The sequence below is a fragment of the Rhinopithecus bieti genome, unplaced genomic scaffold (genome assembly GCF_001698545.2).
Source record: "Rhinopithecus bieti isolate Rb0 unplaced genomic scaffold, ASM169854v2 scaffold_64281, whole genome shotgun sequence".
NCBI classification, from domain to species: domain Eukaryota; kingdom Metazoa; phylum Chordata; class Mammalia; order Primates; family Cercopithecidae; genus Rhinopithecus; species Rhinopithecus bieti.
Genome location: NW_016824829.1, coordinates 395,791 through 411,127, shown reverse-complemented (window position 1 = coordinate 411,127; position 15,337 = coordinate 395,791).

The window sequence follows — 15,337 nt, the reverse complement described above, 5'->3', positions numbered from 1 at the left end:
CAAGCAATTGAGTGGTTCTTGGCCAGCGTCATTTTAAATGACTAGAAGAGATGAGTGTATCTTGTGAAATTTTGTTTTGGGAAGGGACTGCTCTAACCGATTGGACGGAGAAAGAAAATGGAAAATTATGCATACATGGTAGGAAATCTGCCATACTGAGAATTACACAGAAGAATCCTAAGGGAAAAGGCCGATTTTCCTCTAACCTAATGAGTGTCACCTCCAGAGAACACAGAGAATATATAAAATACAAAGAAAGTCATGTTTCGGCATTTGAAATTTTTTTAAAGATGGAATACACTATTTCCTCAAATTAATTTATGTCCTACCCAAGTCTGTAGACTTCCTGGAATTTTTATTAGAAATCTCAAATATAAGTTTCCAAGTATCCCTACTTCCACTAATAAATACTACCTATTTCCAACTAATTCTGCTACAGAAGCTGCTCAACTAGATTCTGAAACAGAAAGAAGTTTATCTTCTCAAGGTTAAAAACTATAATTATAAAAGGACATTTTAGAAATTGTTTATGTGGGGTAGAATTGTATCCAATTTAGCAAATACATATTCAGATAGAATGAAAAATTAAATGTTTGGCCTTTGTCCCCAGTTCCTGGCACACAGCTCCTATAACCCTTGGAATTTCCAGAGTGATGTCTTTTGTATACTAATGAGATGACTGGTGGCTGGGGGACCCTAGATAGCTTCAGGAAAGCAGCGGGGAACCAGATAGCCCAAGGCGTGATTAGAGGGTTGGAACTCTCAGCTTCACCCCCACTCCCCAACTCCCACTCCCCACTCCTGCCTCTCGTGACCTGGGGAGGTAGTGGGGTGGCTGGAGATTAAGCTAATCACCAATGACCAATGATATAATCAATCGTGCCCATGGAACAAGATTTCCATAAAAATCCCTAAACAACAGGATTCAGAGACCTTCCAGGTTGGGGAACACATCCATGTTTTGAGAGAGTGGCACACCCCCAACTTTATAGGGACAGAAGCTCCTGTGATTGGGACCCTTCCAGACTTTGGCCTATGCACCTCTTCATCTAGCTGTTCATTTGCATCCTTTTTAATAAACTGGTAAACACAAACCAAGTGTTACCCTGAGTTTTGGAGCCATTCTAGCAAATTATCAAGCCTGAAAAGGAGGTTGTGGGAAATACCAGCTTTGTAGCCACATCAGACAGAAGCGTGGGTAACCTGGGGACAAATTGGGCTCTATTCCAAATAAAGCATGGGCAAGTGGGAATTTATAGCCAAGTAGCAGGGAGGGAGTCAGTGGATAGAAAATTGGTAAGTGAAAACATCAGGAGTAAGGAGGATTCTGCCTAAAACCATCCAGAAGTATTCCTGCAGCAGGCAGGCCAGGGTGATCAGACATCACCTGGAGGCTGGTAGAGAAGGAAGAATTCGATCACCATCAAGGGTGATCTGGATATCGAGGGTGAGGGATTCTGGCTAAACTGATTAAGAAGGATTCTTGCCAAAACTGGGCTCTTGAGGATGTGCCCAAGGATGCAGCCTAGTTGAAAAAGAGCCCAGAAGAGCCTGACTAAGGTGTGGGGGGGGGGATAATCTGCCACTTACTGAGTGCAGTGTTTTGTACCTGGGGACATACCTGGTAAATTCATTTGTGCTCATTTTGAATAGCCTAGAGATTCAAATAGGAAAGCACCTAGAGATTGGGCTATCTCTAGCGTTTCATTTTCTCATAAAGTTTGACAGTTCACGGAGACCATCCTAGGTCGTACCATCAGAGAATCAATGTGACAGACTTAAACTGACAGCTTTTGGCTTAAGGGGAAATTAGCCTAAATGACCAAAACAAAACAAGTAAAATTATATTATTAAATACCCCAGATGGTGACTAAACTAAAGTGAAAGGAAGAAGAAAAGCTCCACTCCCTGCCTTGCAGGCAATAGGCATTAATTAAATATTTGTTGAATTATTTGAATGTGATTCTATTTCCACCTCAGGCTGTCTGAGTTTAATTTCAGCCCCACTAGTTACTAGTTTTATTATTCTTGGGCACTACTTTCTTAACTTCTCTAAGCCATATAAGCCATAATTCCATATCTGTAAGATCTCGCTGTGAAGAATAACTGAGATAACTTATGGAAAGGTCTTAGCACAATGTTTAACATACTTCAAGTGCTTTATTAAGGTTATTCTATATAATAATAATTATTATTAGTCCATTTCCTGAAAGTTCTTTCTAGTCAGATACTATCTGATTTCTCAAAGTAATACAACACTTTTTAGAATTATCTCTATATAAGCGAGGATTGATGAGAGAAAATAAATAAATAAATAAAAATAAATAAAATTATTTCTGTATAGGTGATATGGTTTGGCTCTGTGTTCCCACCCAAATCTCATCTTGAATTGTAATCCCCATAATCACCACATGTTGAGGGAGGAACATGGTAGGAGGTGATTGGATCATGGGGACAGTTTCTCCCATGCTGTTCTTGTGATAGTAAGTGAGTTCTATGAGATCTGGTAGTTTTTTAAGGCACTTTTCCTTGTTCTTGCTCCTTCTCTTTCTCCTGCTGAAAAGGTCCTTTCTTCACCTTCACCTTTCATCATGATTGTGCTTCCTGAGGCCTCCCTTGCCATGTGGAACTGTGAGTCAATTAAACCTCCTTTGTTTATAAATTACTCAGTCTTGGACAGTTATCTTTATAGCAGTGTGAAAACAGACCAATACAGTAAATTGATAACTCAGAGAGTGGGGTACTGTTTTAAAGATACTTGAAAATGTGGGCGTGACTTTGGAACCGGTCATGGGCAGAGACTGGAACAGTTAGGAGAACTCAGAAGAGGACAGGAAGATGTGGGAAAGTTTGGAACCTCATAGAGACTTATTGAATGGCTTTGACCAAAATGTTGATAGTGATATGGACAGTGAAGTCCAGGCTGAGGTGGTCTCAAATGGAGATGAGGAACTTCTTTGGAACTGAAGCAAAGGTCACTCTTGTTATGCTTTAGCAAAGAGACTGGTGGCATTTTGCCCCTGCCTTAGAGATCTGTGGAACTTTGAACTTGAGAGAGATGATCTGAAATTGGAACTTAGGTTTAAAAAGGAAGCAGAGCACAAAAGTTTGGAAAATTTGCAGCCTAATGATGCAGTAGAAAAGAAAAACCCATTTTCAGGGGAGAAATTCAAATCAGCTGCAGAAATTTGCATAAGTAACAAGGAGCCAAATGTTAATCTCCAAGACATTGGGGAAAATATCTCCAGGGCATGTTAGAAGTCTTCACAGCAGCTCCTCCCATTACAGCCCTGGAGACCTAGGAGGGAAAAATGGTTTCCTGGACCTGGTCCAGGGCACTCCTGCTGTGCACAGGCTCAGGTCGGTGCCCTGCATCCCAGCTGCATCGGCTGTGGCTAAAGGGGGCCAAGATATAGCTCAGGCCATTGCTTCAGAGGGGGCAAGCCCCAAGCCTTGGCAGCTTTCATGTGGTGTTGGACCTGCATGTATACAGAAGTCAAGAATTGAGATTTGGAAACCTCTGCCTAGATTTCAGAGGATGTATAGAAATACCTGGATGTCCAGGCAGAAGTTTGCTGAGAGGTAAAGCCCTCATGGAGAACCTTTGTCAGGGCAATGCAGAAAGAAAATGTGGGGTTGGAGCCCCCACACAGAGTGCCCACTGGGGCATGCCTAATAGAGCTGTGAGAAGAGAGCCACCATACTCCAGACCCCAGAATGGTATATTCACTGACAGCTCGCACCATGCATCTGGAAAAGTGACAGACACTCAACACCAGCCAGTGAAAGCAGCCAGGAGAGGGACTGTATCCTGCAAAACCACAGGGTCACAGATTCCCAAGGCTGTGGGAGCCCACTTCTTACATCAGCATGACCTGAATGTGAGACATGGAGTCAAAGGAGATTACTTAGGAGCTTTAAGATTTACTGACTGCTTCACTGGATTTCACACTTGCATGGAACCTGTAGCCCCTTTGTTTTAACCAATTTTTCCCACTTGGAATGGGAGCATTTATCCAATGCCTGTATTCCCATTGTATCTTGGAAGTAACTAACTTGATTTGATTTAACAGGCTCATAGGCAGAAGTGCTCTGCCTTGTCTCAGAGGACACTTTGGACTTGTACTTTTGGATTAACACTGGAATGAGTTAAGACTTTGGCAGACTGTTGAGAAGGCATGATTCATTTTGAAGCGTATAAGGGACATGATATTTGGATGGGACCACAGGCAGAATGATATGGTTTGGCTCTGTGTCCCTACCCAAATCTCATCTTGAATTGCAGTTCCCATAATCACTACATGTTGAGGGGGAAACCCTGTGGAAAGTAGTGACCGGATCATGGGGGCAGTTTCCCCATGCTGATCTTGTGCTAGTGAGTGAGTTCTCATGAGATCTGATGGTTCTATAAGGCAGTATTCCCTGCTCTTCCTCCTTCTCTTTCTCTCCTGTCACAATGTGAAGAAGGTCCTTGCTTCTTCTTTGCCATCTGTCATCACTGTAAGTTTCCTGAGGCCTTCCCAATCATATGGAACTGTGAGTCAATTAAACCTCCTTTGTTTATAAATATATATATACACACACACACACATATATATATATCTCAGAACATCTCCTTTGGTTTACATATATATACACACACACATATATCACATATATAGGTGTATGTATGTGTACATATATATATCTGAGATACAATATAATCTTGATTTGAAACCAGGTAAGAGTATTTAGAAAAAAAGACAATTCTAGGTCCATTTCACCTATCTAGGCATATTTTTTTGAAGATTATTATTTTGTGTGTTGTAAATTTTATATTTTAAATTAATATTAGTTTTTAATTGATAAATCATAACAGTATATATTAATGGATTAATGGCATACAAGGAGATGTTCTGAGATATATACACATGAGATAAATATGTATACATATATGCACATATATGAGATATATGTATACATATATATCACATATAGGAGATATATGTGTATATATCTCAGAACATCTCTTTGTATGCCATTAATCCATTAAAGTATACAGTTGTGATTTATCAATTAAAATTAATATCAATTTAAAATATAAAATTTAAACATAAAAATTAATTAATATATATCATATATAACCAGTTCTATATGGTTGGGAAGGCCTCAGGAAACTTACAGTGATGACAGATGGCAAAGGAGAAGGAAGGACCTTCTTCACATTGTGACAGGAGAGAAAGAGAAGGAGGAAGAGCAGGGAATACTGCCTTATAGAACCATCAGATCTCATGAGAACTCACTCACTAGCACAAGATCAGCATGGGGAAACTGCCCCCATGATCCGGTCACTACTTTCCACAGGGTTTCCCCCTCAACATGTAGTGATTATGGGAACTACAATTCAAGATAAGATTTGCTTAGGGACACAGAGCCAAACCATATATATGATTTATATATGTGTATAAATCATAATTGTATACTTTAATGGATTAATGGCATACAAGGAGATGTTCTGATATATATATACACAAACACGAGGTATATATGTATACATATATGCACATATATGAGAGACATATATACATATATATCACATATAGGAGATATATGTGTATATATCTCAGAACATCTCCTTGTATGCCATTAATCCATTAAAGTATACAGTTATGATTTATCAATTAAAACTAATATCAATTTAAAATATAAAATTTAAATATAAAATTAATTTTAAAATATAAAAATTTAAAACACAAAATAAAAATCCTTTTTAAAAAACCATGCCTAGGATAGGTGAAATGGAGCTAAGGAATTGTCCTTTTTTTCTAAATATTCTTACCTGGGTTAAGATTATATTAACCTGACAAAATGAAGCGGTGTGAAGGTTGATGTCCCTTTTCTATCTTTAAAAGACCATTGTATAAAAAACCCCATTAGTAGGTCAAAACGGTCCTTAGAAAAAGTTGAATAGAACGTCAGCTTGGGCATGGGTGGGGCCACTTTCCTGGAAATCTCCCAGGGCCACTTGGGGAGGACTGGAGGAGAGAGCATCACTTCGAGGCCAGGAGTCGCCTGGAGCAATATAATGAGAAAACTTTTCTTTAAAAAAAAAAAAGAGATAAGTTATAGAACTAGTTAGTAAACCCTCTGAGGTGATGGATGATTTTTAGGAAAGGGAAAAGGACCTTGGGACACCTTTGACTATTATTTCAATTTCTGTAAAACTTCTTTTTTCTGGCATCCATTCTGGAATTTTATATTTTATAAATTTATTCATTTGATCAACAATGTATATTTATTTCTATTTTATTATAAATTTTAAAATATTCATTACCTCTCATTTTAATTTGTGTTTTGTTATTGGCACCTTATCTTGGTTTTATTAATCTTTTTCAATAAATTGATTTTGGCTTTTGATATGGTTTGGCTGTGTCCCCACCCACATCTCCTCTTGAATTGTAGCTCCCATAATTCCCACATGTTGTGGGAGGGACCCAGTGGGAAGTAATTGAATCATGGAGGCGCTTTCCCCAGTACTGTTTTCATGGTCGTGAATAAGTCTCATGAGAGCTGATGGTTTTATAAGGGGTTTCCCCTTTTGCTTGGCTCTCATTTCTCTCTCGTCTGCCACCATGTAAGATGTGCCTTTCACCTTCCGCCACGATTGTGAGGCCTCCACAGACATGTAGAACTATGAGCCCATTAAACGTCTTTTTCTTTGTAACTTACCCAGTCTAGGGTAGGTCTTTATCAGCAGTGTGAAAACAAACTAATACAGCTTTAAAATAAACAAAGTGTTTCTATAGCCTGGGGAAAGAGGAAGTGTCCTGTGTTTTAAAGTATTTTAAATGTTGGTTTGTTATTTCTTTTGTTTGTGCCTAGTACTCAGAATGGCTTTATTTTATTTTATTTTATTTTATTTTATTTTATTTTATATTTTAGCAATGGGGTCTCTCTGTGTTGCCCAGAATAGAGTACAGTGGCTATTCACAGGTAGGATCAGAGCATACTACAGCCTGAAACTCCTGGGCTCAAGCAGTCCTCCTGTCTCAGCCTCCCAGTAGCTAAGACTACAGGAGCCAGGTCACTGTGCCTGGCTCAGAATGACACAATTTTAGAAGGAAGTGAACTTAACATTTATTTTCTTATTTTCTCCATTTTTCCCCAGCTCTATAACATTTATTTTCATCATAATTAGAATGATTTGTTCTGCCCTTTCTGTAGGCAGAAATTTAAATCTAAATGAGATTCTGAAGTGGGAAATAACATTCACAAGCAAGTACTGTCAAAGCTTATGCCAGATGCTACTCTGTTAATTTTCAGTGCATTAATTTCAGCACTGTTATATCCTAATATTAGCTGACACCACAAAGACTCAAATGTATCAAGGTTCTTTTTGCTGTTCACTCCTGGTTCCTGCCTGCACCCTTTCTTCAGTGCCAAGACCCACTGCCTGTTATGACTAGGCTCACCAATTTGTCTGCTTGCCTTTCTGCATCTAGTACTAATTCTCTTCTGAGACTGAAAATGACTAGGTAGTCATTTGTTCAGTATCAGATCTTAGTTTCCTCGTCTGTAAAGCAAAGATACTAATAGTAACTTCTTAGTACAGAGCCTGGCACATCAGAAAGAGCTTAATCATTACTATTAACTATCATGACTTTTATTATCATTGTTGTTGTTATTATTATTAGTATTATTATTATTGAGACAGAGTCTTGCTCTGTCACCCAAGCTGGAGTGCAGTGACCAATCTTGGCTCACTGAAACCTCCGTCTCCCGGTTTCAAGCAATTCTCATGTCTCAGCCTCCTAAGCAGCTGGGATTACAAGTGCGCGCCACAATGCCCAGCTAATTTTTGTATTTTTTAGTAGAGATGGGGTTTCACCGTGTTGATCAGGCTGGTCTCAAACTCCTAACCTCAAGTGATCCTCCTGCCTCGGCCTCACAAAGTGCTGGGATTATAGGCATGAGCCACCACACACGGCCCTATTATCATTATTTTTAACAAGCTCCAGTTTTATGCTTGATGTATTTTTCTCTAAAGACCATAATTATACCTTGGCTTTTTATTTTCCCTTGTAGATCTTCCCTAAAATTGCCCATCTAGACAGCCGTCCACAAATCTATGTCTACAGATTGGACCAAATTATTCCTCTAAAGGACTAATGTCTTCTTTTCTTTTTTACTCACTACAAAAGCTAGCAAAATGTTAGCAAAGCTTTTAAAATATTTAGTGCTGGGATTACAGGCTTGAGCCACCGCGCCCGGCCTCTTGTGTGAATTTTTTAAAAGCATGCTAGAATAATGTAGACTCTGTCTCCACTGGAAATTTTTTTTAAATGGGAGAGTGAAAATCAGAGTCAGCTAAAGAATAAATGTAAAAGTGCTTGGCCCTAGCTTAAGGACATCTGTAAAGCGGGGCAGGGGGTGGGGTATTTAAAACAGAAGGGCTTCCAAGAAATGATTTTCTTTGTGCTCAGTGATTCTGGAAACACTATAATTGTTATTTGGAAGTGATTCAGGACTTTAAAATTTGTTTTAAAAGTGTATAGCAAACAAAAATCAACAATTTATGTTTCCAAGTTTGAATGAAATAAATTTGAATTCATAACAATATTTATTCAAAATCTATGACATAGAGAAAATATTTGCTTTAATAATGCAGCTGTTCATTTATAGTGTGTGATGGATGCCAACTTACTTTAAAATTTTGCATCCTGTCAAAACCACTTAGAACCACAGGTCTAGAGTAATAAATTTTGAGGGAAGATCCTACTATTAAATGGCCACAAACTTGTGAAACCCCTGTCAGGGAGTTCAATAGGACCAGTTCAGGAGAAGCAGCACAGCCATCCCAGTAAAGGCCAGCCCTTCACCCTTCACACCCCAGACTCCTGCTAGCAGACCCTGTGTTGCCATCTCTGCAGGGCAGGCTTGCACTTCTGCAAAGTCAAACAAACCAATAAGTTTTTGGCAATATTGGTGGATAAGACATTAGGCCTCGATCTAGATGCTGTCTCAGTTATCTGCTAGATACTCTCTCAGTTGTCTACTATCTACTATGATTTTAGACAAGTTACCTTTCAGTACATTTCACATACTCATTCATTTATTCATTAATTCAGTAAATATTTTTGAGCACCCGCACTGTGCCAGCAACTATGTTGTACATTGAGGATATAATCAATGGTTTATAGAAACAAGCGTCATCTTTGTGGCAGACACCATAGGTTAACTGACTAATGCCCATTATACACCCCCTTTGCCGCTACTATTCCACAACTAGCTGCTTGACATGACTTAACTTCCCTGAGTTGTGTTTCTCAACTGTAGAATGGCTGGGTTGGGCTATATTTACTCTATGGTCTCATCCAGCTCTGTGATGATGTCTGCCTGAATTCTGAGTGTTGTTAAGATCTTACCTTGTGCAAGCACTAAATATAACGGAGCTAGTGGGGGTGTGGGTGGGAACGCGGCAGTGGCCGGGGGTGGAATATAAAGCATGAAAGCAGACTAAGGCCTACCAAAGGTACAGGAGGAGTAGGCATTGTCTACATAGCATGCCAACAGGAGAACCACAAATTGTCTCGACCCTAAATATCTCTCCTACCAAAGCTTCTGTCAATGGAGGGGGCATAGAACCTGGGAAATCACATCATGTTCTTCCCAACCACCAAAAATTTTACACCCATAAAGCTAGGCTAAAATAAACATCAAGGGCAGAAAGAGATCACAAACGAGGGAGAATGTCATCTGTCCTGAGGAAGGAGGGAGAGAATGTTGATACAATTTGCCTTGGTAATGAACTGCACATAATACCGACAGCATGTTATATAATTCGCTTTGGTAATGGACTGCACGTAATACTGACAGCATGTGGTAAAGAAAATTTGCTATGGAATGTGTAGATTTTGCTATTTGACTGTGGTGGTTTTTGCATTACTTTGGTCATCCTGTTGAATTCTCTAACAGCTAATTCACACCCATCTCCCTCTGAAAGTCCGCCTGAACTCCTGACGTCATGCAGGAAAGAAGACAGAACTTTAGGAGGACTTAGGGACCACAGGAACAGGTCTTAAGCAGTTAGGAAGGGACATTCAAGCTGGCTCTCTCGTCCTCCTTTTCTTGTCCTACACTTTGATAAATCAATGTAGCTAATAAAGATCCTCCCAAGTAGAGGAGAATAAAGAAAATCTTTGAAATGGGATTTTGGGAAGGAGGTTGTGCAGGGAGAATTGGAGTTAGGAAAAAAAGGCTGCGTACATTATCTGGATTCATGTTGCTCTAGTGTTAGTTTCCTTCTGTTATCCTCATTTGGGGTAAAATTTTGCTTAACTAAATAGTTAAGCAAATCTCAGCTTATTTCAGCTGAACTATAGGGTGTGAAGAGAAGGGTCATATATCAGTTAAGGCTCCTTCAGAGGAACAAAACAATTAGGAGGAGATAGATAGATAGATAGATAGATAGATAGATAGATAGATTTATCATAAGCATTTGACCATAGGCAATTGTGGGATCTGATTAACAGTCTATGTGAAGCTGTTGGCTTTGCATTTGGTGCTGTTGGCTTTGCATTTGGTGCATTTGGTGCTGGATCCTGAAGTAAGCAGAACAGAAAGTTGGATGGGGAAGATGGATGTGAAGTGAAGGAGAACAAAGACAAGCTGGAACTCACAGAGACTGACCAGCACTGTGTTGGTTCCTCAGTGCCTCCAAGCCTTCCATTTTGATGATGCAGTATCCTACAGAAGTTCGTGTCCTTTATCACAGAGTTCAATATGCACGTGGTCCAGGAGTCAGAGAAACTGCATGAGGATCCAGCAGGACAGGAACTAAAGGAGCTGCAGCCTTGGCTGTATGCCCAGCCAAGAAAATTAGCCAGAAGATAAATAATAATATGGATGAGCAGGAGAGAACCTGGTGCCTCTGGATTGGCCTTCCAGACATAAAAAGAATATAGCTACTTCCTCAGTTTTCAAATCTCATGGGCCCCTAACTCAGAAGTATGCAAGGAAGTGACTTCTGGGAAATACAATTCCAGCTTAGCTAGACTGACACAATACAAATCCACCACAAATCATTTTCTCCACACTTGTACTTATTAAGTGAGGAAGTAGTGCTCTAGGACCATCACAGTGACAGCAGTAATCATTAGGTGATTCCAAGGGGATAATGATACAAGACATGGGGCAGCATAGTCTTGCTGTCCCTCCCCTCCAGAAAATTCCACTTACAGTGCAAACTCATTTACTTGTAACATGGATGGAAGTATTTCCTTAAATATATGCACAACCGTGGGTATTCTTCAGTATAAGCTAACAGAACCATCCCTTTAACTTTTTTTTTCCCGTGTGCTGCCTCCTTGCTTCATTACTCAGATGCCTGAAAAGTCCTGGGTGAAGGACTATCTTCCCAGTTCACTATACCTGAAGAATAGCTCTAACCACCAATCTAACAATGTACACATTTATTATTCCTACCAATAAAGTTAAGCCACTTCCAAAAATATTATAGTGCTTAATTATTTTTAAAAAATGTTTTCAATAAGAAGATGCTAAAATTAAAAATTAATATACTTCTGCTTCTTGTTAGGGTATAGAAAGTCTCAAATGACTACTGTTTTCATACTAACAAGAACAAGCTGAGTAAGCTAAAATATCAAAATAAATCATAGTTTTTATGAATCATCAAAGAACTGAGAAGTGAACTTGAGCTTATATGGAACTAAATTCCAAAAGGAACCAGTCTTTTTAAGAGAAGGGAGATCCATGAATGCTTATATCCCTGTTAGGAAAACAACAGTAAACCTGCCACTGATAAGGGCATGGAAAAATCAACCTAGCTTTTAACAAATTTTGAATGGTTATATATGGGCTGGCATTACAGATGAGGAGACCAGAAAGCCCCAGTAATACAGTAACTTTGTACTCATTTGCCAATTGTTTCCTACAAAGCTTTTACACAGGGTACAACATGGAAAGCTAGGAACAGAACAAGAGAGCTAGCAGAAATACCTGTGAGGTACACCAAGTATTATCCTAGAGGAAGGGAACAACCAGTGAACAACGGGAACGAGATCAGAAAGCTCAGAGGTCCCCCCGAGTAAAACTGAGCCTTCTCTCAGTACATGGCAAGCAGAAGGTATACAATGGCCAATGAGTACATGAAAAGGTACTCAATATCATTAGTCATCTGGGAAACACAAATTGAAAACACAGTGACATATAATATCATACTCACTAAATGGCTACTATCAGAATGACTGGCAATGAATGAATATTAACAAAGATGTGTAGCAACTATTGCAACCATTTTGAGAAAATCAACAGTTTCTTTTTTTTTTTTGAGATAGCGTTTTGCTCCTGTTGCCCAGGCTGGAGTACAGTGGCACGATATCGGCTCACTGCAACCTCCGCAACCTCCGCCTCCCGGGTTCAAGTGATTCTCCTGCCTCAACCTCCCGAGGAGCTGGTATTACAGGCACCCGCCAACATGGTCGGCTAATTTTTGTATTTTTAGTAGAGAGGGGGTTTCACCATCTTAGCCAGCTGGTCTTGAACTCCTCACCTCAGGTGATCTGCCCACCTCAGTCTCCCAAAGTGCTGGCATTACAGGCGTGAGCCACTGAGCATTTCTGACAAAACTGTACATACTCCTACTCTATATCCAATTAATTCCACTCGTATGTATTTATCCAAAGGAAATTAAAACTATGTACACAAAAATAAAGACCTTTACTAGAAATTTCACAGCAGCCTTATTCTCAACTTGAAACAATTCAAATGTTCATCAACAGGAGAATGACATATTTACTATTCATTAACAAAAAGGAACAAACTATTGATGCACCTCATATGGATGCACCTCAGAAAATCATATTGCATGAATGAAGCCAGACATAAGAGTAAATACTATACGACTTCAGTTTTACAAAGTCCAAGAACCATGGTGACCACTATAGCTATAGTAATAAAAATCAGAGAGTGGTTGCCCAAAGCAGAGAGGATCTGTGGGAAATGACATCTTTGTACCTGCAAAATCAAGCACAGAATGAAGTGATGTTCTGGGTAATAGAAATATTCTAGATCTCAATTTGGGTGTTGCTTAAATAATTGTATACAGTTTTCAAAACTCATAAAACTATGCATTTAACATCTTTGCATTTTATTATATATAAGTTAGCTCAAGAAAAAAATCTAAAATTAAAAAATACATATTGAAACTATATGTGCTAGTTGGAATAATTTTACCATGAGCCATTCTAACCAACCTGTATAATAGTCAGCAAACATTCAGTTTTGAGCTTCCTGTAAACTAAGGTCAAGGGCATGTCCATATTTTACCTAAGAGAAAAGATCTTTGACATATAAAGGTTTGTTAACACATGAACAGGGGTAAGTAACTATATACAGATTAGTTACCTATCACCTTACAGCTAGCTTTGTCTTCATCTTTATCACCAATTTTTAGCTTTATCTATTACCAATCACCTTGCAAATATGCACTCTGCCTCTACACATCCCTCTCCAACCTATTTCTTAACTTATAATCAGAGATCTATGAAAAATGTAAATATGACAACGATTCCCTCTTGGCTACAAATAAAATCCAGACTTCATAGTTTGGCAAATAAGATACTACATAACCTCACCTATATATACCTCTTGAGCAAGGAGCCAAGGAGCCTCCTACCACTCCTAGCATTGTACCTTCAAGTCTTATAAAAACCCGTTGTTAAAATGTCCTCGCAAACATCGTTGTTTAAAATCTCCATGCCTTGCTCACTCTTCCCTTTGCCTAGAAAGCCTGTTCTGCCTGTCTTATCCTGAATAACTTATTCATCCTTACCAGACTTAGCTCAGGTGTCATCTTTTTGGGACATGATTCTTGAACCATCTCATTCCCACAGCACCTACTACAGACTTAGCTTTGAGCATATCATTACTTCACCTACAAATACTTATTGAGTGTCTACTATGTGCCAAGCACAGTTTCAGTCCTTAAAATACATCAATTAGCTGAAACAAACCATCTTCTTAACCTCATGTAAATTTGACAGCTTGCCTTTTCAAGCTAAACCACAAATTCCATGAAGTTAAGTCATAGATTTTCATCTCTGTACTTGCAGCACTAAGCACTGTGCCTGGCACATAATAGCTGCTCAGCACAAATTCTTGTGATTTGAAATGAACCAAAGGATGGGATAGGACATGTGATGGATACATGTTGATTAGTAGGGACTGAGATGAGAAGATTAATTCAGAGCTGCCTGTGGCGCACAAGCCAAAGAAGAAGACTCTCAGCTGTAGGAAACAACAGAACAGCTCTGGAAACCATGGAGAGATGAAGTATAGAAACCAGGCTTCACTTACTGCACAATCTTGCCTAGAGCTGCCCTACATGAAACAGCCAGAAATAATTTCAAGACCACATACGTGCTGAGTTTTTAGTGGTGGCAGATCCCTGCTGACATCCCACCCGAGGATATTTGATTGCTCTGCCGTATTCTAAACCAGATGTCTTTGGATGGCAATCTACTTTCTCTCACCTTGGGGTGGCCAGAGGGGAAGTGGATTAGAGGTAGGTGGGCCATAGGGTGAGGGTTTTAAAAATTATATTCCATGACTGATTGCCTGAGATTATGTATGAGGTGTGATTATAAAGTAATGAGAACCATTTTCATGTGTGACTTGTCTTATGTTTTAGTTACACCTCATATGTGGAATGTGTGTCATTTTATACAATGTTTAAAAATTACCACAAGCTAGGGTATTTGGCAGGAAATGTTAAAATTGTTATTGAGTGCTCCTTTGCAAGGTAATGATACTCTGGTTTGAAGGGTCTTTTCTTATGAGAATATGAGAATAAGGGTCTTTTCTTTTGAGAATATGCCATTCCAGACATATTCACCAAAGAAAGGAAGAGAGAAATATTTATAAAGTTGTGATCATCTACACGCTCTGCAGGCTTTTGACAGTTCTTATAAATTACTTGGCAATAATGATAAATTAAACTTTTGATGAATATATCTTGGACATATATTTAGGATAAAGGAGGGAATTAAAATTATGAAAAAGAGAATAGTAAAGTATTTGTATACTCAATAATCATCATAATTCTTGCAAGCATTTGCCATTATTATCCAAATGTTATTTAACTGAATCTAGGCAGGGACGGGACAGACATTATAATGCTAAGCAGAGGGTCATATGGACTTTCGTGAAAGAGTGCCTAGTGTATCTACAAGAATCCTATTTTTTGAGTAAGCAAGAGAATAATCCCATTTTAAGAGCCTAAGATTAGAAGTTAAAGATGTCAAATGTGGAAGAAATAAGAAAATAAAACAGGGGCGGA